Source organism: Theropithecus gelada, chromosome 5 (assembly GCF_003255815.1).
Source record: "Theropithecus gelada isolate Dixy chromosome 5, Tgel_1.0, whole genome shotgun sequence".
NCBI lineage: Eukaryota > Metazoa > Chordata > Mammalia > Primates > Cercopithecidae > Theropithecus > Theropithecus gelada.
Genome location: NC_037672.1, coordinates 56,357,320 through 56,382,157, shown reverse-complemented (window position 1 = coordinate 56,382,157; position 24,838 = coordinate 56,357,320). Strand labels below are relative to the sequence as shown.

Genomic DNA, 24,838 nt, shown 5'->3' with positions numbered 1-24,838 from the left:
TGGCCAATATAAGTGATATATGAAAGGGAAATTGTGCTGTCCCTATTTGCATAGGGAGATGCTGTTGTTGATACATCAGTGAAAAGAATCCAGACTTTGTACTTGAATAGCCTAAATTCAAATCTTTTCTCCATCGTTTATTAGCTTATGTGATTGTGAATAAGATATATACAATGTTTCTCTTTGTTCTCTCTTCTGCAAAGTGAAAATAAGGATAAATTTTTCATAGCCGCTACAATAAAGACTTCACATATGGGAAAGGCACATTAATAACTCTAAGGAATATTCTTATTTTATCATTATCATTATTAATGTGTTTGGATTAGTTATATTGATTCATTTACACTCTCTTATCTAGTTTTTATGGAAGATAATTTAGTAAGCTGATGGTCCCGTCTGCACTCTATAACAATAAAACATTTTAGTCTTCTTGACAATCTAGTTGGTTTTACATGACTTAAAACAATGACCTCAGCTCCAATTTTCTAGTTAGCAATCCAAATGTTGATCAAATCTAACATTTGATCAACAATGGGATCAGTTATGCCTAGTATCTGAGTTCTCTAACAGTTTTAACAGCTTAGATTTGTATCTCGACTGTGTATTCTTTTATCAGTGGGGTAAGAACATACAATGAGGTAAATGTTCTCTTTAAATTTCAAATTATCTGAGATGAGATAAAGCAGGCAATGCAGACAGGGAAAGAATAGAATTGATGCAAAAAATCCATTATTTAAAGAGCTTTGGATATGATGAAAATAGGAAGAAATGAAGATTTCCTAGACAGATGATAAGGTTTGGAATATACATGACAATGCAATTAGAAACATGAATTATGAATGTGAAGAACTTATTGATAACTTGATTTCTATTATCCTGAGTATAAGGGAATAGGAAACCATTTTAAAAGTCACACATGTAACTTAGGAATACTATATAATGATTCTTGGGAGAAGAATGGTGTTATTTCAATGGCAGTATTTAATTTTCTAAAAAACTTAGAAGATTCTAAAATGTGAATATTCTTGAAATCTACAAAATGGCATGTGTAGTCACAGTAAGCCCATTCTGTTGTTGCTCAGGTACAATTAGATTTCTAAATATTTTAAATGTCATTCAGTATTACACTAAGAGTTGAGCCCACAAGTGAACAGCTGCATGTCTGGAGAATTATTTCATTTTATGAGTATGCATATGTGATATTAAACATTCCTGGTGTGTGTGTGTGTGTGTGCATGCACACACATATGCCTGTACTCATAAGCGAGTAGAGAAAGGATAGAGAATGTGTTGAGCTAAAATGTGAATGACTGCATATTAAAGGTTGTCTTAGAGAAATTGTGAGTCAACAAAGCACAAGGAAATTCTAGACTAGTAAGGGATTTAGAAATGACTAGAGTAGGTATAAAGCAGAAACTTTCTCTGGGAGCTGATTGGAGAAAATCTGCACATCATGGAAGGCAGAGATTAATTCTTTTTTCTTTTCCTTTCTTTTGAGACCGAGTCTCGCTCTGTCGCCTAGACTGGAGTGCAGTGGTGTGATCTCTGCCTCCCAGGTTCACGCCATTCTGTTCCCTCAGCCTCCCAAGCAGCTGGGACTACAGGTGCCCGCCACGACGCCTGGCTAATTTTTTGTATTTTTAGTAGACAGGGGGTTTCACCGTGTTAGCCAGGATGGTCTCAACCTCTTGACCTTGTGATCCGCCTGTCTCGGCCTCCCAAAGTGCTGGGATTACAGGCATGAGCCACCATGCCCAGCCGAGATTAATTCTTTAACAGAATCCAGCAAATTCCTGAATTTAGGTTTAAACAGCATAAAAAGAAGCATTTTGAGACTGGGAGCAGTGGCTCACGCCTGTAAGCCCAGCACTTTGGGAGACTGAGACAGGAGGACGCTTGAGCCCTGAAGTTTGAGACCAGCCTGGGTAACTTGTAGAGACTTCATCTCTAAAAAATAAATAAAAAATTAGGGCTGGGCACGGTGGCTCAAGCCTGTAATCCCAGCACTTTGGGAGGCCAAGGCCGGCGGATCACGAGGTCAGGAGACTGAGACCATCCTGGTTAACAAGGTGAAACCCCGTCTCTACTAAAAACACAAAAATTAGCTGGGCGAGGTGGCGGGCGCCTGTAGTCCCAGCTACTCGAGAGACTGAGGCAGAAGAATGGCGTGAACCCGGGAGGCAGAGCCTGCAGTGAGCTGAGATCATGCCACTGCACTCCAGCCTGGGGGACAGAGCTAGACTCCGTCAAAAAAAAAAAAAAAATAAATAATTAAGTAGGCTTTGTGATGCATGCCTGTGGTCCCAGCTACTCAGGAAGCTGAGTGGGGAGGATCCCTTGAGCCTGGGAGGTCGAGGCTGCATTGAACTGAGATGGAGCCATTGCACTTCAGCCCATGGGACAGAGTGAGACGCTGTCTCAAAAAGGAACATCTTGATTGGAAACCAAGGTTTGACTCTGGGCCCACGCCAAAAGGATCTTGCTTTGGTTAATAATATGATCCAAATCATTATACAAAATAGGCACATACACAGAGGTAAAAAACAATTGGACATACTGGACATATTCAAAATGTTTTTACTTATCTCTAAGTAGGGAGATCATGGGCAGTTTTGAATTTCTTCTTTTAAGATTCTCTGTAGCTTCCAAGTTTCATGAGTTGAGCTAATTAATTTTGTAATTAGACAAAAACCAATAGACAGTACTTTGAAAGTAAATTTAATCATTGATATTTTTGGAACCATCTACTTTGGGGGTCTGGTGAATGAGAGAGTGTGACCCAAAAATATGTGAATTCAAAGAAAGTGTGGTGATGGTTGATACCAGGTTCCTCTCAGGATCTGAATGGGCACATAATGTGCTTCATTTTTAAAGCTGTTGACTGTTAGAAGGCATGTGGTGGAATTATAGAGGCCATGGATGACCCATGGACACTGCAGATTTTTCTATCATGCTCTTTCTCTCCTTTGTTATCTTACTTACAGGTATTTAGCTGGACTGATCTTTCCCCGCCATTTTAACAACAGTAGTACATCTTTCCCTGAGTCATGTGATCCAAAGTGTTGGAGAGGGTAGGCACGAAGCTCCCTGAATCTCTTTCCACCTTACGTAGCTCAGACAAAGCTGGACTTTATAGAAAAGAAACTTCTACCAGGAAATAAAAAGAAAAAACAAGAACAGATGTTTAGAAACAGACATGCTTTAAAAGGCATAGACTTCTATCTGAATCCTGAAATCAGATCTTGGCAAATCCCAGTACCCACACAAATTCTGCATTGTTGGTGAGAGCTTGTTGAAAATGTTAGGATTTTGGCAATTCTTGACTATTCAGTTTTGTTACTGTGTTTTTTGCCCTCTTAGGAATTTATGTTTTCTTAAAAGTAAACATAATTAAAAAGCTCCAGTATCTGATATTAATGGACAATTGGGTAATATGACAATGAATTACTCTATGCTAAGGTTTTCAAAGAATCTGACATGGAATCTGGTGAAAAACTTTGCAATTTTTAAGTTAGCGAAGTACATTAAAATACATTTTAATCCATACTCATTTAATAGTAACATTTGAGCCATATACTTTAAATATTAGACAAAGTAATTGTAGAAACACTGGCTAAGCTTTCCCTAACTAAATTCCATTGAAAGAATGGCTTGATAGAATCAGTGTCCAGGGGGCTTTGTCTGTGGAGGGGGTTTCTTTCCTTGACTCTGGCAACACCAACACTCAAACAACTTGTCCAAATGTAGTATGTCCATTATCTTCCTTCTCTCCTCCTCCGCTTTCATTTCTAGATCTCTGGAATCCCCCTGGTCCTAGAGTATTATACATCCTCCCTGTAAATACTGAAGTCCTTCAAACTCTGCCTGCCATTATACTGACCTTTCATAGACTTTTTTCCTAAAGGTGTCTAGGACTTGAAGATCCTGGAAAGTTAGCCCTCACCCTTGAATCATTTCTGAGTTTTGTAGAGTTGGTTTGAGGCACACCTTTAACTCATAATTGAGGTTGACTGATAAAACTCAGCTTTAAGTAACCCTCTGGGCAAGTTCTGAGCAGGGACTCAGGGAGTTGAATGTCGGACACCACCTCCCTGGAGTCTGTATCAGTCACATCAGCATTCTCTGACTAGAATCAGGTTTCAAGGGTCTTGTTGAAGAGTTTACTCTCTCCTTTAAAGATGCTACAATACATATAAGGGATGTCCCCTGGTCCCAATTAATCTACAATAAGAGTCGAATAGTATAGTCAGAGGGCAGAGAACACCACGCAGTTTCTAGTTCAGGTTGTATTCTCTTGTAACAGACTCCTTGCTGAGGGGCTTCTAGACAAGGAATGCAATGGTCCATCTCTTTCTAAGTAGGAGGGGAAGAAGGCGTTTGTATTGTTGGATATAACTCCTTTCCTATCCTCTCAACTGTCTAATCCCCAAGTGACAATCATCCTTTCCTTCTGTTGTACTTTCTAGCTTAAGATAATCACATATATCACACACACCAATGAAGTACTATCAATTGGAAAGGGTGGAGACAGAACCAGAAGATGGGAAGGAAAAGGCCTTGAACATAGCGAGTGTGTGTGTTAGAGGTGTGTCTTAATCTTTTGGACTAGAGACTACCCAGTAACCACCCTGAGTTCAGTTTTGTATTACTTTGAGACTAAATTGCTGTGGTAATATTTGTTAGATCCTGAAATAAGTTACTGATGTGACAGTTTCCTTGGTTTTTGTAAATGTCCCAATCTTGAATCGTAATTATTGGCATTTGTCTTCCTGAGGTGTTTGAGTCCATCAAATGTGTGCAAATTTCATTTGTGTTATCATTTTCCAGCTTTCATCTGAAACTGCCCCTCAGCATTCACCTGCCGGGGTGTTGCTAGAACATGTAAGGCCATGTGGGTTGATGAAGGTCACTTATTCCCACCAATTAGATAATAAGTTACATTACTTCTATCTTAGGAATTCCATACATACTTTTTAAATGAAATATGAAACACAATTTTTTCCCCACACAAATTAATTTGATTCATTAAAGGGCTGAGAATTCTCCCGCCAGAAAATCAAGTTTATAGTAGGACCTCAGCATGGGAAGGGGTAGATTGGTTTCTCCAAGAACTTGGAGAAAGAGGATAAAAAGGAAAAACATATCAGAGTCCACTCAGCTTTTTATTTTTGGTGTTTCTAAAACTGAACATGTGCTCTTCTTCTATATCCTTCTCTCACTGGAGCTCCCTAGTGAGAACACCCCCATTATGTGTCTTCAGGATATCCGGTGATGATTTCTAAAAGAGAGATTTTATTATTAGTAGTAGTAGTAGTAATTGTTTGAGATGGGGTCTCACTCTGTCACCCAGGCTGGAGTGCAGTGGCACAATTATAGCTCATGGCAGCCTTGACCTCCTGGGCTCAAGAGATCTTCCCACTTCAGCCTCCCGAGTAGCTGGGACTACAGGCATGCGCTGCCACGCCGAACTTTTTTTTTTTTTTTTAATTTTTTCGTAAAGACAGGAGTCTCATTATATTGCCAATTTTGGTCTGAAACCCCTGGGCTCAAGCGATCCTCCTGCCTTGGCCTTCCAAAGTGCCACTGTAAGTGGCCTTCTAAAACAGAGATGTTTACAAAGCTTTTTGAAATAATTTTATTCAGCATGCCAGGTAACCACAACTGTAAGTTCATAATTTGAAACAGACATTTTGGTGATGGTGGGAAGAGACGGCCGGCATCGAAACAATGTTTGTTTGTCTTTTTGCCTCATATTGTGTAATTCCGAGAGTTCTTACACCACAGTAAGAAAGTAATTATACTTTGAATTTCTCTAAGGCTCTAACTAGAGGGCATCCATCTAAATGTGCATTTCCAGGAATACTGGTTTAATGGCCCAGGTAATTCTGATTGGAGAAATAAAATTTTAGCGAGACAGAGAGTTGGTAGAAGGAAGTAAAACCGGCGTGTGAGGTTTGGCCAATGAAATGCAGAGCTCCCTGAGGGCAGGAGACTTGTATTCACCAACCTTCTCGCGCCCACAGCCCCAGATCTGTGACCAACACGTATCTATGATGCACTTGAAAGGAACGAGCAATGCCAGATGCGGAGGAACCAGGCAGGGCGCATTCTGTCGGTGGAGCCCGGCGGTGTAGCTCAGGCTCTCAGATAACCCAGGCGTTGGGAGGGCGGGGCTCCTGCCGGTCTCCCCTCTAGTGCGGCTCGAGTCCTGTGAAGCTACCAGTTGCCAAATGAAATCTGAAACCTCGGGCTGTATCTGAGGGTTGGCCCCACTCAGTTGTTCCAGCCTCTTGTACTGTATATTTACACATTCACACACAATCACCCTTTCTAACTTCTGGGACTCTTTGCGCAACTGCTAGGATTTCTCAAGTGCATGTGGCAACACAGCCCAGCTCCGGGTGGAAACCAGCAGGGCTCTGGAGGGGCTCGGAGACCAGGGGAGCTGTCAAGGCTGCGGCGGGGACCAGAAAGGAGCCTGGCGCGGGTGGCTGGGGGAATCCCCCCAACTTTCCACCGCAGGCGCAGCTCTCTCGGCCGTCAATTTCCTCCGAAACCCGCGCTGCGGAGCAGCCTAGTGCATGGGGTTCAACACTTCCGCTTGTTGTGGAAAGTAAACGAGCCTCACTACCACCTTTTTTTCTTTGCATTTTCTTACTGCTGGTCCTGGGAGGCTTTTCCTTCGGAGCAGCAGCCAGTCCCGCGTCTGTCTTGAAGTCCCAGCAGGGTAGGTGATGCGGTCGTGAGGGAGTGCACGGAGCCACCGCGGGAGGGACCGACAAGGCTGCCTGCGCCGGGGGAGGGGGCTACTGGGGGCGGGGGCTGCTGGGGGCGGGGAGGGATAGCAGGAATCCCAAGCTGATGTAGCGTGCGTGCGTGTGTGTGTGTGTGTGTGTGTGTGTGTGTGTGTGTGCGCGCGCGCGCGCGCCGGGAGACTGCAAGCTGGTAGTATGTCCTGGCTTTAAAAATAGATGGAATTAATAAAAACCCTTTGTACAATTCAATTTCCTCTCGGTATCCATCCTCCCCTTCCCCCTGTTTGTTTCCTCTAGTATCTTATAGGAGTTCTCTATATAACAGGCACACAAAGATAGGTTTTAATATTAAACATATGTATTTGTAAAAATATTTATTTTATAAGTATAAAATATGTTTTAAAAATATAAATATATATTTTATATATTAGAAATATATATTATAAAATATATAGATATATTTGTAAACACAAAGCGTTAGGGAATATTTGGTGAATTTCAAGCCACTCAAAATATTTTGTCTAAATTTTTTTAAAAGTAACATTTAATGATCAACATGTAATGTGTTCTCGTTTTTAGAAAATACTTAAGACTGCATTTCTTTTATAGGTACCCAAATAGAAGGGAGATAACGTTACTCTGAATTCCTTAGATAGGTTTTCAATATCAACCAGTAACAGGGAGCCCAGACTTCTTTGTAGACTGTATCTCGTTTAATTCATTTGAATTAAACATTAACTCCAAGTAATTTCTGTTTCCAGCACATTTTATGTTACTCTTTTTTTAACCTTCCACAGCATCATTGTTTCAGCTCTTTCTCAAAAGAGGAAATAAATAAATCGTGCTGAGCATTTGGAATATAAAAGTTGTTAAGGCTTTGCTTATCCATAAATAAAACAATATGTGTTGCTATGTCTACTAAGTAAGACAAATTCATTGGAATCCAGGGATATTTGCAGTAGAGTTTAAGAGCTTTACTCAGTTACTGAGTAGAAGATGTACAGACAGATTAAATACAAACAATCTGTCCCCAGTTCCAATTAGAGCTCAAAACCAATCCTTCGGGCAAAAATGGATGATGCTATTGAACTGGGCATTGTAAAACAAAACACACAGAATGAATATATTAGAAAAAGCCAGGAAACAACAATAAAGTCACATCAGACTTGTGAAGATCTCACTCCCCCTTTTACATTTCTTAATACTTCCTCTTCTCTGGGCATATTTCAACTTCTAAGAGAGCTCAGTAATAAAACTTACCCTTTTATCTTCCCTGACTGCCTGACCTTCAGGTAGCAAGTCCAGAAATCTGTTCTCTCTAGAGTCATTACTGAGTGGTCAGAGACTTCCCCTTTACATCTCGGAGGACAGAAATATTGACAAAACTCTGAAATAAATAACATCCTACCATTCACAGGAGGTATATTCTTGGTGGAAGACCTTTAAGTGGGAATAAGATATAAACTGAGTTTTTCAGATCTGGAATTTAGTTTGAGGTATGTGGAAGGAATATAAAAGAGGTATGGTACTAGGAAAATCCTGTAATTCTTTCTGCATGTGGAGGGGCTGTTGAAACTCGGACCGTCCTTGGCTTTCAACTATATTGCTTGGTTTTATTACTTCATCTCAGGGGGTTTGGATTTGAGATGAGGGTGGTTTCTCTGTAGTAGTCTTCTGCGCCTTACATACCGTGAATCTGAACTATTTTGAAAATATAAGCCTGATAGTAAGTGGGAAAGAAGTTATCTAGAAGAAAATCCACTGCAGAACAAATGACAATGCACTCTTCCAGACTAGAACATAGATTTAAGTGTAAAAGTGTTTTTGGCTGAAATCCCCAGGGAAATCCTTTCAGCTTTTGCTGGAGATAGTAATGGCCAAAGCTCTGAGAGCTTTCACGGATCATGGTTTTATTTACTGTGTGATCTTGGACTCTCCAGGGTGAAGGGTAGGGAGGGGCAGGAAGGGTGAGGAATGTGCAACAGGTGGTGATGAGTAGTCTGAGTCTGATTATTTTGCTGTCTTAGCCAAAGCCCTGTTGGTGTTTACCAACAGTTCCTTTAATATTTTCACTGTGACCTACTGGCCCATTGACGAGTGTTTTCTTTCTGGCTCGATAAGAGTCTGGGTTGGTTTCTCAGGGCTGAAAGCAGGCGGTGCTACTGTACAGTTCAGGCCATGCATTTGTTTCCTGTTCTTAGTGTGTGCGGTGCTGTAGCACTGTCTTAGTTGCTTGTAGTTATTTTCTTGTGAATTTTCTGGCCAGGGTTCTTTTCCCATGAATTGAGCTATGTCATGCTGATTCCTTCTTTCTGCCATGTTTCAGTTTCTGGTACAAATGGGTGCTTTGGAAAAACAAGATGGGGAAGGCAGGTAGAGCCTCAGTCTGGACCCCAGTAACAAGGGACAGCCACCCAACTGGTTACATGTGGGTGTGGAGGAGGTTGGTAATAACAAGAGCCTGAGACATCCATTCTTCACTGATCACATTTTATAGAGGAAAAAGCAGAAGATATTTAAAATGGAACGATGCCTATTTGCTCTTAAAGCCATGGCTAAAGGACTAAGATCTCTCCCAGAAACAGAAAGATATTTAAAAATACAATTGTTAAATGGTCAGCTTAGCCATGAAGTTAATGTTCTTCATGTGAAGAGTGGGAGCCTCACATCGAGTCTCGCATTGGTAACCCGTCTGTCATTGCTACACAAACTCAAACTTTACGAGGTTCTGATGGCTTCAGCAGCTAAGTACAAGCACATTTGGAAGTGGAGGGATTATTGTGATGAAGAATCAAAGAATATTCTGTTTTCAGTGGTTATTGTGTACATGTGTGCAAAAAAGCAGCATCTACACTCCACGGTGGCATTGCTACAATTAATCTTTACAAAGTCAGATCTAACTGTGTAAGTCTCTTTTTCTAAAACCTTTGTTGGATCCCAACAACTTACAATATTTAAACTCTCTAGTATAGCTTCTGAAAACTCTTCCAAGCGCTTTCTTTTTAGCTCCCCCTTCTGTATAAGGTCTCCTCAGTGTTCAGACTTCTGATCTCTGGTTCGTGGATTCATTCTCCTGGAATGCCCTCTGCCTGAAAGTCCCTCTTGATTCTTGGTGGCTCACTTCCAGTGGAACTTCCTTTGGGAAAACTTACCCAATTCTATGAAGAATTAATCATTTCATCTTGTCTGCTTCTATAGCATTTTGAATATACTTTGAATAATTGTTGCAATAATTTTTATGTATTTCCCTGTCCTCTCTCACAACTGCTGTGAGTTCCTCACTGGGTAAATTGGTGGTGGGGGAGCCACCCGAATCCAAGCCCCCAGCCCAGTATTTGAAACATAGTAGATATCTGTTAATGTTTCCCCAATAAATGGGCTAGTAAAGTCATAAATACATGAAATACTGGTATACTCCAACTTATGAAGATAGTTACATCCCAGAAGTCCATTTGAAAAATGTCTATTTGGTCTCAGAGTTCATTTTCCAAATATAACAATGCTACAAAACATAATTTACTTTTCAGACCAGCCCACACATGCCTATTTAATCTCTATAATAGATGAAATATTGTGCTTTTGCATATCTAAAGCAAAAGCAAAACAAACAAAAACTACTGTGAAATCATCTTTTTCTTTTAGAAATCACAAAATACACTTGAGTTTAAAGAAAACAGAAACAATTATAATAGATATACATTTTCCACAATTGTTTTTTATATTGTACTATAAAATCTGTAATCTATGAAATCCCAGTGGGAGGTCCTGAATTTGGCTGTGAGGACTAATAATGAAGTTAAATTTGGAGATCCTGCTTATGGAATGGGCAATAGTCTTAATTAATCAAACAAAATAGAAACACTAATTTTGGCTATTTAATAATTATCTGGAGTGCTAGTGCTTGAGGGAAATCAAGTTTAATTAAAGGAGAATGTGGAACTGGATGGAGAAGAGGAAATTTAGAGGGACACCATCTTTCATGTTACTGTTTTCTTTATTATATTGATTTTCTTTTCATCTCATTTGAGCACTAAGGTAAATCCAAAGTTTCCTCCTGAAAAAAAATTGTCCTTGTCTGTAGTTATTTTTGCTGACTAATATGTAGAAAGGGACTTACACACTGTTTAGACTAAAATACATATGGGTTTATTTTATTTTCAGAGCAATGTTACCTTTGTCACGTGTATACCTGCCAGTTGGCACGTGGATAATACATATTTTGATCAAGAATTCATACGTGTGGTTCAGGGTATAGCCAGGGATTGAAAGCGCAAATTCTTCCTTATTCAGCATCTCCGAAAAGCCTGGAACTACCATCACTGATATTTAAGAGTAATAGTCCAGTTGCTAATTGCTCTATGTTTTCTAAACTCTCTATGTATATCAAACTACATAACCAGAAATGTACTTACTATAATCACATTAAAATACTTTTTTGTTAAAATGTCAAAATGTCTTTATTATACTATGCTTTAATATGATACCCCCCGCATTTTTTTAACTACTGAGAGCCAATATAAAAGAGATGAGCTGAAATGGAAAGAAATATCTTGGCACCTTGTGTTATGCATTTCAAATTCTTTATATAAGGATTTCCATGATAAATTCCTTTTTGCATTGACTGCTGGGAATTTTTAAAAGTATATCTCTTCTGATTAACTACTGGGATTTTTTCGTTAGAAAAAGGACAGGCTAAAAATTCACCATGCTTCTCATTTTGACTTGTCACCCAAAAAGCTCCAAACTAAATTTGATGCTCAATTGTACGCTAGTCAAAGTTTTCATATGACATGTTTCACATCATCTTAATGTAACTTTTAATACCCTTATGATACCCATAAGTGTACTAAGCTAATTAAGTTAAGTTAAATCCATGATGAAAATAGATTGAATAGTTACATCACTTTTTTTTTCTTGATGCAATTAAATATTTATAAATCTATATGGTATGGCTTTAGTGTTTTGGAACCAATCTTTTTTTTCTAAGTCATTTTTTGTAGTTCCTTGAAACATTCTCTGTAGTCCTTTTATACTCCCTGATAGATAAAATGACCTTTCTTCCAAATTCTACATTTAAAAAAAAAAAAAAAAACTTAGAAAAAAAATCACGTTTTAGTAACTTTGAAAGTAGATACTAAGGTCAAACGTGAGTTCTTTTCAATATGTGTATCACAGATGTATAGAAGAATTCCCTTAGGGATATTGCTGAGAAATATAAGAGAAAACCTTTTGGTTTTTTTCTTACAAATTGAATCTATCAATAAATTGAGGCTGATGGAGCTGTAATTAGGGCTGTTTTCAAACCATCAAATTGAGCCTTCAAAAAACAAAGTAATTTTTCAAATTCTCCAAAGGGAGAATATAACTTTCATTTTGTCTTGAGTTTTTTTTCTCTCTCTTTGAATCTAAGACTCTCATAGTAATAATCATCCTAAAGAATTAAATATTTCTTCTATGTACCAAGTATTTCATGAGATATTTTTACATACATTACTTCTGATTCTAGTAGTAATTAGAATTAGTAATTCTAGATGTAATCTATGTTATATTTAATCTAGATATTTTTATTACTATTGTATGGGTTTGTTTAGGTTCAAAGAGGTAAATAAAGTTACCCAAGGTAATGTAGACTTGAACATCAAAACCACATCTGCATAAGTCCAAATCCCTTGCCATATTTACTATGTCCCCTTCCTCGCAGTGCTTTTCACTTTTGAATTTTAGAATAATAAACTGCATATTTCATGGGTTTCGTCACCCTGATCTCAATATGATGAACTGGCCTTGGAGCTCTCTAGTAATAGTTCCTTTAAGTTACTAGTTTCTTGATGACAGCCATATTTTTAATGAAATGGCTTACGGAAGTTTCCATTTATATTTTAGATAACATAATTCTAGTGCTGATGAGTTGGGACCTGTGGGATGGGTTACCACTACCAAGGTTGGCTAGTGAGAAAAGAGGCTCCATCTACCATAGGCTAGTAACTGAATCAATCTATAGTGATTAGCCTAACCAGACTATTTTCTGGTGAGAAGTGAACAGGAAAGGTGTGGTTCACAGAGATCCAGTAATCTATATCCATTACTTCATTCCATGAAATGCGGACATAGGCCCTGGGAGCACTGTGAGCAACAGGTGGAGGGAAAGAGGAGGCAAGTGGTCCCCAGTTTAAGAATAGAGGCCCAGCTTGGGAAAGCTGAAATAAAACAAAAAAGGATGATTTCTTTGGGGAGATAGCAACTGAGAAAAGAAGAAAAATTGGGTTAGTAGTGTTAGTACTTACTGGGCACACAGAAGTAAAATGAGCTACAGAGAATGGGATTTCAAAGTCAGTCTTTCTCAGAGAAGGGGCATTTATTAGAGGAATTATTGGAGTGCATCTCACTCCTGTTTAAGGAGATACCTAGAGAAGAGAATTCTATAGCTACCTTGAAGAGTCATCTTCAATTGTTTCATTTTGTTGGAAATATCAGGTTTAAAATTTTCTTATATGGAGAAGCTTCCAGCAAGAAAAGATGATCCGGGGTAGTCAAAAGAGCCTGATGTTATCTTCTTGCAACCTAACTGTGTAAATCCAGGATTAGCCACACAAATACTACCTTCAGTGTCATTTTGGTTTTCACATCCCGTTATGGTATGTCATTGTGAAATGGTCAAGTGAAATGCTGATGATTTTATATAACGTCATATATGGGTTATACAGCAGATCTCTGCTTTCTCACATTTCTAAATAATTTGTTGATTAGAGACTTCATTTGTTGGTGACAACTTATGCTTTCATTGTGGAATAACTTTGTGGTACCTATAAGGTTAGGTAAGGTTGGTGGGTTCCAAGGAGGAGCTGGGGTCTTTGTGCCTGGAGACAGGTAGAAGCCATGGGAACTGCCTCATGAGGAGGTCTGAGAACCCCTGCACAACAGGTCAAGCTGCGGAGGGAGGATGAAAGGGGGAAGGGCAGAAGCAAGGTCACAGGATAACAAGTGCCAGAAGCCAAGAAATCAGGAGAAAAGGCAAATCCAGAGACAGTACCGGGAACTAAAAGCCAAGGGAAAGGGAAAGGAGACAATGTTTGATGTGGCAATTAAGAATGCCATTTCTATGTAAGAATAGATAACAATGATTGAAGCCTTACTATGTGCTAGTTTGGCCCTGTGCTTGTCCTAGGTTATCTCATTTAATCCTCACAGTTCCTACATGAGCCCTATGTCTCTTTTATAGATGGGAAAACCAAAACCTAGAGAGGCTTAGTAGCTCACCAAAAGTCACACACCCAGTACATGGTAGATCTGGGATTCAAATTAAAGTATCTTACTCCAAAAGAGCAACCTGTACTGTTATACTCTGGAATTAGACCTACATTCTAATCTGGCTCTGATATGCTTAAGCCCTGCAACCTTGGGGAAGTTGCGTTCACCGATTTTAACTATAGTTTTCCTCTCCATATATATGGGCATTTAATGACACCTACTTCATAGTGTTAATATGACTTCTTAATTTATGAAGTGAACAATGTATGAAAAGACTGGAGGGGTGTCTGGCACCTGATAAATATCAATACAAGTTAATAGTTATGATTAAATTCAGTGATTAACAGAGGGAATCATGAGCAGTATTTTCCAATTGTAGGTCTTAATCTAGCAGTGGTCATAAAATCAAATTACTGGCTTATGACCAACATTTCTTTTTGAATGGAAAGGAATAGAATAAGACAGAATAGATGGAAAAAACGTAGTGTTCATTATATGTAGTAAAATTAGGCCAGGCACTGTGACTCACGTCTATAATCCCAGCACTTTGGGAGGCTGAGGCGGGTGGATCACCTGAGGTCAACATGGTGAAACTCTGTCTCTAAGTACAAAAATTAGCCAAATGTGGTAGGGGGCACCTGTAATCCCAGCTACTCAGGAGTCTGAGGCAGGAGAATCGCTTGAACCCAGGAGGCAGAGGTTGCAGTGCGCCGAGATCGCACAATTGCACTCCAGCCTGGGCAACAAGGGTGAGACTCCATCTCAAAAATAAATAAATAAATAAATTAAATAAAACATATAAATAAATAAAAATTGTTTCATATGTTTTAATTTGTGTGTGTGTGTGTGTGTGTGTGCATTTCATACACTGGGTAGAAATGAAAAATGTGCTTCTGATTATTTATAACTGTCAAAAAATAAATATTTTTAAAACCTTTAAGGGTGCAGTTCTCAAGTGTGGTACCGGGACCAGCAGCATCACTTCCACCTGTGAAATGCAAATTACCATGTCCCACCCAGGACCAGCCATTGCCTTAAATAAGGTCTCCAGGTGACTCTGATGTACACTAAAGCTTGAGGACCACTTATTATTGTGGCATTTGGAAATCATGAAAAAGCTAGATACTTAAGATATATCTAAATGCTTAAGAGTGATTAAAAGTACACATTGATATTGTATTGATTGAAGATCTTAACTGGCCACAGGATGCTGTCCAGTGTTTGTGTGACTTCGATTTTGTGTAGGTTTTTTCCCTATTTTCCTATGGCATCTACTCATAGTGCAGCTGGGTGAGTCCCACAGACTTAAAGTTTATATGTAAAAGGATGCAGACTAGCTAGATTCTGTACCTTCTTCTAGAACTATACATTCTTTGTATGTTGCCCCGAGCCCAGGCAATCTAAAGTATATTCAATTTGAAATATTTTAATGATAATAGTTCAGATGCCTAAATGGCTGTACAGTTAGAAATTATTAAAAACTCATAAAGGCAACACTGGATATTTTATTAATTGACATATTTATTTTGAAAAGCACAGGCAGATGGGAAATTGGCAATGGAGTTAATGCAGTAATAACACTGATGACAAAAATTTGATAAAAATAGAAATATAAATTTGTACGCTGAGAATTTTTTTCCCTCAAAGAAAACAGTGAGTATATTTAAGGTATTTGATGATTGTACATCATTATTTAAAAGGGCAAGCAGATTATATTTTACTCACCCGCCTTTGTTCATTGTGTGTAATGTCATTTACTGTTTCTGTTTCTGTTTTTCTTTGAGACATGGTCTCAGTTGCTGTCCAGGCTGGAGTGCAGTGGTGTCATCTCTGCTCACTGCAACTTCCAACTCCTGGGTTCAAGTGATTCTTCTGCCTTAGCCTCCCAAGTAGCTGGGACTATAGGCGCACACGACCACGCCAGGCTGATTTTTGTATGTTTAGTGGAGATAGGGTTTCACCGTGTTGGCCAGGCTGGTCTCGAACTCCTGACCTCAAGTGATCTGCCTGCCTCAGCCTCCCAAAGTGCTAGGATTATAGACATGAGCCACCGGCCGTCATTTACTGTTGTATTTGGTTTATGGTTGGTAGACTGTATTTCCTTTAAGACTTAAAAGTATCCCATTTGAAAACACTTCATCCAGGTTCGCTAGAAAAGACTTGAAGGTATTCTTTTTCATTTTTTTCCTTAAAAAAATATTGCCTTGGGGCCGGGCACGGTGGCTCCTGCTTGTAAACCCAGCACTTTGGGAGTCTGAGGTGGGCGGATCACGAGGTCAGGATATTGAGATCATCCTGGCTAACATGGTGAAACCCCGTCTCTACTAAAAAAAAAATACAAAAAATTAGCTGGGCGTGGTGGCGGGCACCTGTAGTCCCAGCTACTCGGGAGGCTGAGGTAGGAGAATGACGTGAACCCGGGAGGCAGAGCTTGCAGAGAGGCCAGGTCGCACCGCTGCACTCCAGCCTGGGCGACACAGTGAGACTCCGTCTCAAAAACAAAACAAACAAACAAACAAACAAAATTGCCTCGGATATTTAAATAGTAGGCTTTCAGTAGGTATATATATTAACTGTATGTTTCGAAAGGTTCTCCTTAATTTTTTGTTTAAATAAATGCTATGGTTGGAGAAAAGTGAGATGGACATTGAGAAAAGATTTAGGAAGATGTAGACTCTAATCCTACCTCTGGTATTAATTAGTGCCTAAGAACTTAGGCAAATCACTTACTTTTTCTAGACTTCAGTCTCCTTACCTGTAAAATAAGAGGGTTAGAGTAAATTCTTTCTAAGGTTGTTCCAACATTGAAAAGTTTATGCTGCCAAATGGCAGTGTGCTCCTTTTGAACATTTTTTTTTTTTTTTCTTTTTTGAGACAGTTTCACTTTGTCACCGTGTCTGGAGTGTAGTGGTGATCTCGGCTCACTGGAACTTCTGCCTCCCCTGTTCAAATTATTCTCTTGCCTCAGCCTCCTGAGTAGCTGGTATTACAAGCATGAGTCACCATGCCTGACTACTTTTATTTTTGCATTTTCAGTAGAGATGGGGTTTCACCATGTTGGCCGGGCTGCTCTCCAACTCCTCACCTCAAGTGCTCTGTTCAGGTCGGCCTCCCAAAGTGCTGGGATTACAGGCTACCGCACCCGATCATTTAGAATAATTTTGATAAGACTGTGGCTATGTGTATGCATTTGGCAGGACTCCGAAAAATGGGTATTTGATTTTATAGAGGAGTGAGGATCTGGAAGGGATATCTATAACCTGATAAAGTTTGGTGTGACCATTCCTTGACGGATTTCAGGTACCATTGGGCTAGTTTTCATCAGCTGTGGTTTTGGGGGGGATATGTGACACACTAACAAGGAGGAATTTGAAAATGTATGAGGGTGGTTTTTTTTTTTTTTTTTTTAATCATGACAATTACTAGATGAAACTACTGGCATTTAATACAAGGGTCAAGATACCAAATGTCCTGCAATATGTGTGTGATGGTCCGTCACTACAATGAATCTTTCTTCCTCAAATATAAAAGATCTCCCCATTGAAAAACTGGCTAATTAAGTTAAAAGATTGAGTTTTAACTTCATATTTTGTAAAATCATTTGGGAAATTGGAAATAAAATCATACTTTCTGCCGTTTCAGTAAAACAAATTCAAACAATATCTATTCTTAGATGACAACTGGTGTTTATGATGCATGAGAGAGAACAACCTCCAGCTTTCTGCACTATGTATTGACGATGCAGTAAGAAAAGCAGTGAAAATCTTGGCTCTGTTAGTACAGTGAGCAAATATAACTTAAGGACATACTAGTAATAGTTCCTTTAAATTACTAGTTTCTTGATGACAGCCATATTTTTAATGAAGTAGCTTATGGAAATTTCCATTCAATGTAACTAAACATTTCTTGAGTTGAAATAAATGCTATGACGAAAGCATTGCATGCACAGATTTCATTCCCTGTGATAAGAAATGCTACTAGATTAACGGTGCTATACAATATACTGAGTACTTCCTGTCCCTTCTCTTGAACTGCATTTGTACTGGCCTCCTCCTGCATTTGTACTGGCTTTGTAAATTCTGGGTCAGGCTAAGGATAAAGCTCCTTCAGCAGGAGTGACTCATCCAGGGCCTTGTCAAGAACCTTTGTAACGTTTTCAGATTTAAGGTGAACTTTGCTTTGGAAACAAATTACAGGATCATTTTCTTAAAATTCATTTCCCTCTTTCATCTTACTCCTTCATTTGTGAAGTCCTTGGTTTGCTTGGTTGCTGTGTATATTTTTTAAACTACTGCTTCTATTCAGCTGTGAGATACTGTAGGTATGAAAGGTGTTGTATGGATAAAATTGTTGCCTAGCAAGCCAAAGCCACCTTGATATTTTCCACGAAAGAAACTCCTGCTCCCTGTGACATTTTTTGGTAAACCTGAGTCTTTCTGGTTTTTTTTTTTTTTTTTTTTTTGAGATGGAGTCTTGCTCTGTCCCCCAGGCTGGAGTGCAGTGGCGCCATCTCGGCTCACTGCAAGCTCCGTCTCCCGGGTTCACGCCATTCTCCTGTCTCAGCCTCCCAAGTAGCTGGGACTATATGTGCGCACCACCACGCCCGGGTAATTTTTTGTCTTTTTAGTACAGATGGGGTTTCACCATATTACCCAGCATGGTCTCGATCTCCTGACCTCGTGATCCACCTGCCTCGGCCTCTCAAAGTGCTGGGATTGCAGGCCTGAGCCACCGCGCCCGGCCGGTAAACCTGAGTCTTAACCCCTCCACAGGAGGGGGGGGGAAAAGGGAGGTGTAATTTTGGCTGAAAAAAGAGAAAGAGAATGTGTAATTAACATCTTTAAAAGCATTTTTATGGAGGTTAGATGAACAACTAAAGGCAACTGAAAATTGTACCCTGTTGATATCAAGGCGTAACTTGTAACTTGTTTTTAGTTACATTTTAAAGCTAATTCGTTCTACATTTGTTGTAATAATATTAATTATATTTGAACCCATTTAATGTAAATTGAATATTCTCCACACTGTAGATTTTCAATTAATTCAGCCTTCAAACCACATCAGAATTGTTCATTATTTTATGCTCTTCATGTGCCTGAAAAACAACAACAAAGTAAGTTTGATGGTGTCTAACACTTCAGAGGTTTCATGCAGAAAGTAAAAATAAAAACAAAAAATAACGGGTTAATCTCTTTAGGCACTGCCTTGACCAGTCAAATAATCACTGAAGGTGAGTGAGAGAATGGATGAGGAGAGAAAAAGATGATTCAGCTCATGGTGACTGCTGTGCAAATGTGAGAAACAGGGAGAGTTGTTTCTGTGCAGGGCTTTTCTTTTCTCTGTTTGCGGTCCCATCCTTGACTGTTTAATTTGTGAAACATTCCAGGGAGTATCCTTAGCTTCTCTGACATGAGCATGAGACTAGGGCTTGACGACTCAGAAGGACTCCTTTCTAAAACAGGAGAGGTCAAATAGAGCAAGTTGGCCCTGCAGCTCATGGCTCAGCTGGGTGAGACAGACTCTTCATCTGGAGCAAGGTGAGCTCTTTGTGCATCTGAGCTGTGGGGTGCCAGAGGATGCTGCTCCACATACCTTTGCAGGAAGCTTTGAAAAATATAGGATGTGGTCTCAGAAACACTGGGTTACTTCTGTAGCTCGAAAGAAAGAATACTAAATACTTAGATGTCCTTCCAACATTTGCTCATGGCTCAATGGTGTCCCTTTTGGGACTGTGCTTCTGATATATATTTCCAAGCAAGAATAGGACCCTAGTGGCTTGTGAGGGTTAGAACTTATTTGTTTAGCAAATAACACTTGGACCAAATATAGAGCCATAATAATAGTGGCCTGTTTTTACTGCTGTTTTCTATTAGTTTGATGTAATGAAGATTTCCTTAATCTCTTAGAAATAGCCATTATGTAAAATAAAATTATATTGAACTATTTGATGGAAATGCCAAACAATTAGTGTATGACATCATTTACGAGCTGTATTATTAATGTGAAATGCTAGAATTATTCAGCAAGAGTAAATGACATGCAAAGGTCATATTGCCATGGGCCTGGAGAGGGCAGAAATGGGAGGGAGAGGGAGAATAAATATATATGTCATGTTAAGGTAGAATGTGATAAAATCACTGGTGATATTTTGTATTAGCCTGAGGTGTGCTGAATTACAGTTGGTGATGCTTTTTGTCAAGGTAGTCAGGGAACAGGCCTAGTGATTGTTTACAAGATTAGAGATTGATTCCTGATACCAATGTTGACCCATAAATTGTAGCTAGAACAATTAAAACTGTGTTTACAGTCTTGGAGGCAGTCAGCAGAGGCCTCTGGTTCATAGGAACCAGGTTATATTTTGCCTTAAATCTGAGCTTTGCTTTGAAATAAAGATATTAGATGTTTTTTCTTGAGTTGGTAGTTCTTTGCTTTGCAATTTCCTGGTATTCCATTGTTAAATTACAGACAATTCTCTTTAGAATTCATTCACACATGAACCAGTTTACCCCTTCTGAGAGACTGAATTTTATGCCATAATTGATTTTAATAAGAGGCAGGGAAGCATCATTATTGTCTGACCGTTAAGAGCTATAGTTAAACAGTCGAGTCATAGAACATTTGTTTGGGAGCTTTGGGGAAGGTTTTAATTAGCCCCAGCTCTTGTTAGAATGATGCATTTACCTCTTGCAGGTCTATGAATTTAGCACTTTTTGTTTGTGGTAAATTAGTGGCCACCAACTGGTATTTGATAGAATCAAAAAGATTTGTTTATTTTTCCCCAAAACAGAGCTTGTATGACTGGACATTATAAAAGCCTTGATATTTGTAGAATTTATTAATAAAAATTTTCCCCACAGGGACCACTCAATATAGTTCCCAAAATCTCAGATTTTTCTCATCTTCATATGTTTATTCCAACACAAATGCTTCTTTCTGCAAACTCCCATTTGCCTTTGCTTAATATAATAGATTTGTTTAGTTTTACACTCCTGTTAAGCAAGATCGAATATTTTTTCTACCTGCAATTGGTACTTACAAGTGTTCATACAAAACTTGTTACTTTAGGTTGATCGATTATTTTATTATCTTTTTTTGTCCCCTTGGAAGTTATGACAAAATGGTGCATAATACCGAATGTCTTGTAATTAATCACATAAAAATAATGCTTGCTTAGACTCATTTTAAGTTGATAACTTTTTCATAATTAATGATTGGTTTTAGTTCATAATTTTTTAGCTTATTGATGACTAATGTGGTACATTCTTCCATTTAAAGTAAGCCCTTAAGAAAATAATAGTTTTGTTCTCTCTCATTTCCTCTGCTAATTTTTGTGTTTAACTTTAAATACCAATTCAGAAGTATGATTATAAAAATAAGTTACAGAAACTATTCTATTCTGGTATTAATTGCCAGTTACTGTTCTTGTACTTTTTCAGTTATTTTTATTAGTAAATCAGCTAGGCTCTATTTCAACTTAGACATTATCCAGAAATCACCTTGGGTCTGTTTAAAACACATACACACACACACTCACAAACACACACGGCTGTGTGGAAACCAGGCTGGAGGGAGCAATTATGCTGAGTAGGAGTCCCAAGAGGGGTTCTGTGTGCACTAGGTACTTCCTGGGGACTTGGAATGACGGTTTTTAATCTAGGTTGTTGCCCTGAATCTATACTTGTTTCTTAGTCCAAGGAAGGCTCTGGCCAGAGTACTGTCAACCAAGTGTCTTGTGACGAGAACCTCTAATGCCTCTGGGTGTTTGGAGTGCTATCTCATAGAATTAGCCTCAAGTTCCCTTAGAAGTTTCAGCTGCTTCATGTTCTGAATTCTAATGAATTTGAAACTATACTGAGCAGGTGACAGCTGTGAGTGAGGGACCACATCACCAGCTTATTTACTTTTATTCTAATTCAAAGTGATAGGTCCATTACTTTTTGAAGTTAAATGTCTTGTTTCTATTCTTTTTCTAACCACTGTTTTGTCTTTTCTCTTTCTTCCATTTTGGTTCTTTTTATTTCCTCTCTCTCTTCCTTGCCATTCCCTCCTCCCTCCCATATTTCCTCACTCTTCCCTCCTCTCTTCTTCCCTCCCTTCCTTCCTTCTTCTGTTCTTTGCCTTTTCTCTTTATTACCCTAGAACCTTGTCATATCAGTTTCCTTTAAGGACCAAACTTTCTTATGATCTTTTTCTTCCTCTATTCCTTCTTCTTATTATTACTGGTCATGGTGTTTATTGGCCCTCATTCTTCTTCAGTTACACGTTTCTAGGATATGCTACACTGGTCAGTATCTTTGTTTCTTTTGGATTCCAAAGCCATGAACTAAATATTTCACTTTAATTGTTCAAAACTGCTTAACTGAACTGTTGTATAATTATTATTAGCTCCTCCTTTCTGCTCCTATCCTCATAAAGCTTGTTTAGAAATGTAAAACTAGATAAGCAGCCAGTTTGATAAATATTACTTTGATAATGGATTCAAAAAAGCCTATATTTAAAGAGTCAATCTGCTCTAACATTCAGTAACAGCGCCAGGTCCCTTAAAATATTTTTTTTAAGTGAGGATAATTGTCAAAGTAGGTAACATAGCTGAAAACATTTTATGATACAAATGATACTTATTGCTACTGAGATTTACTATCAAAGAGAGTCACTATTCAGTGTCACAGGACATTTCAAAATCCATATTTTATTTTTTAACTTTTTATTTCAAAATAATTTGAAACATAAAAATTGCAAACTGTATTCCCATATAACCTTTTCTAAATGTTAGCATTTTAGAGTTATCAAACCAGAAAATTAACACTGATAAAATACTATTAACTAATCTATAGTTGTTATTCAAATTTCATCAATTATCCCACCAATGTCCTTTTTCTAGAGCAAGAGACAAACAGAAATCATATACAACATTTACTTGTCATGTCTCTTAGTTTCCTCCAGTCTGGGTAGTCTTTTCGTGTCTTACGAGATCTTGACACTTTTGAAGTCTAGTGACCAGGTATTTTGGAGAATGTCTCTCACTTTGTGTTTTGGTAATAAAAGTCAGGTTGGGCGTTTTTGGCAAGAGTACCATAGAATTAGTGTTATCCCCTTCTCAGTGCATCATATCAGGAAGCACATGATGTCAATTTGTCTAAATACTACTGATATTAACTCCAATTCTTCATTCCAGGCTGGCCAGGTTTCTCTACTGTAAAGTTGCTAGTTTACTTTCTGTAACTAATAAGCATTATGTGGAGAGATGCTGTGTAAATGACCAGTTTTTTCTATCATACTTCCAGCTATGAATTTTGTACTCATTGATCGTTCTTGCTGAAACAGTTGTCACTATGGTGTTTGCCAAATAGCGATTTTCAATCTTCATCATTCTTTCTACCATTATTAGTTAAAACTCTTCTACAAGAAAGTTTTCCCTTACCCACCACTTACTTACCTTCAATTATTTATGTATATCAGTATGGACTCATGAGTATCTGTTTCGTTCTATGGGTTATACACCATTACAATTGATATTTATTTTGTTGCTCAAATTGTCCGCATTTGACCATTGGAAGCCCTTTAAGTTGGCTCCTGTGTCCTTCATATCACCATCATTTTTGAATATTCGTATTTTCTGGTACTACAAACAAGACGTTCTATGCTCTTCTTGTACTCCATTTGATCCAGCCCATGAGTCAATGATTTTCTAAGGACACCAGATTTCTGTTATTAAAGAATGGACTTTAGAAACCAAAAATCTGGATTTACTTGTGCTCATTCGCAAAAGAATGTATCTCCTTTTTCCTACAGTCTATTTACTTATTTGCTTAAATCTTCCATACATATAAAGTACTTTTAGAATTGTTAATCCATACCTCTGTGAAAAATATTTACTAACAAAAGTACAATATTTAGCCTTAGAAGATAGAGTCAAAATGCTTTGTTTCCAAAGTTACTTTTCTTCTCTTTCTCATCATGAAAGAGTTTTATGCTTTCACCTACAAAGAAAACTATGATGAGTTCATGTTGACCTGAATATTTACATACTTAAGTGAGTCGTCTACAAATCAAGGTTGTATTTTTTAATAGACTGATTTTGATACTTGCTTTGTTATTGAGATGAAAATGAAGTTTCATATTTCTATCATGTTTTCTTTTTTTTCTTTATTTCTTCTAAAAAAAATGGTATGCATGTGCAGAACGTGCAGGTTTGTTGCGTAGGTATACATGTACCATGGTGATTTGCTGCACCTGCTGACCCATCCTCTAAATTCCCTCCCCTCACATCCCATACCCCAACAGTGTGTGTTGTTCCCCTCTCTGTGTCCATGTGTTCTCATTGTTCAACACCCACTTATGAGTGAGAACATACAGGGTTTGGTTTTCTGTTCCTGTGTTGTATGTAACATTATTATACATTTTTTATTTTTTTTACTCTTTTAATATCTTTAATATTGGCCAAGGCAGGTGGATCAGGAGGTAAAGAGATCCAGAGCATCCTGGCCAACATGTTGAAACCCTGTCTCTACTGAAAATACAAAAATCAGCTAGGCATGGTGGCACCTGTAGTCTCAGCTACTTGGAGGCTGAGGCAGGAGAATCGCTTGAACCCAGGAGGTGGAGGTTGCAGTGAGCTGAGATCGCGCCATTGCACTCCAGCCTGGTCACAGAGCGGGACTCCGTCTCAAAAAAAAAAAAAAAAAAAAAAAAAAGTCTTGTCATGTAGGAAGTAAAATAACAGAAAATAGCCTTCTTTCAAGTTTCTGTAACTGAATAAAAGACAAAACTGCATGAAAAGTCTCAAGAAAAGGAGTGAACTGGCCGGGCGTGGTGGCTCATGCCTGTAATCCCAG

The 24,838-nt window shown here is 38.5% G+C and overlaps 1 protein-coding gene across 1 annotated transcript in view; it reads left to right on the top strand.

The window, feature by feature from the left end:
* Positions 1-6,296: 6,296 nt before the first annotated feature.
* Positions 6,297-24,838, top strand: part of ARHGAP24 (Rho GTPase activating protein 24) — a 516,458-nt gene continuing 497,916 nt past the window's right edge. Inside the window, exon 1 of the mRNA XM_025386128.1 lies at positions 6,297-6,727. The gene's annotated coding sequence lies outside the window, so the exon portion shown is untranslated. The remainder of the gene's footprint in view (positions 6,728-24,838) is intronic.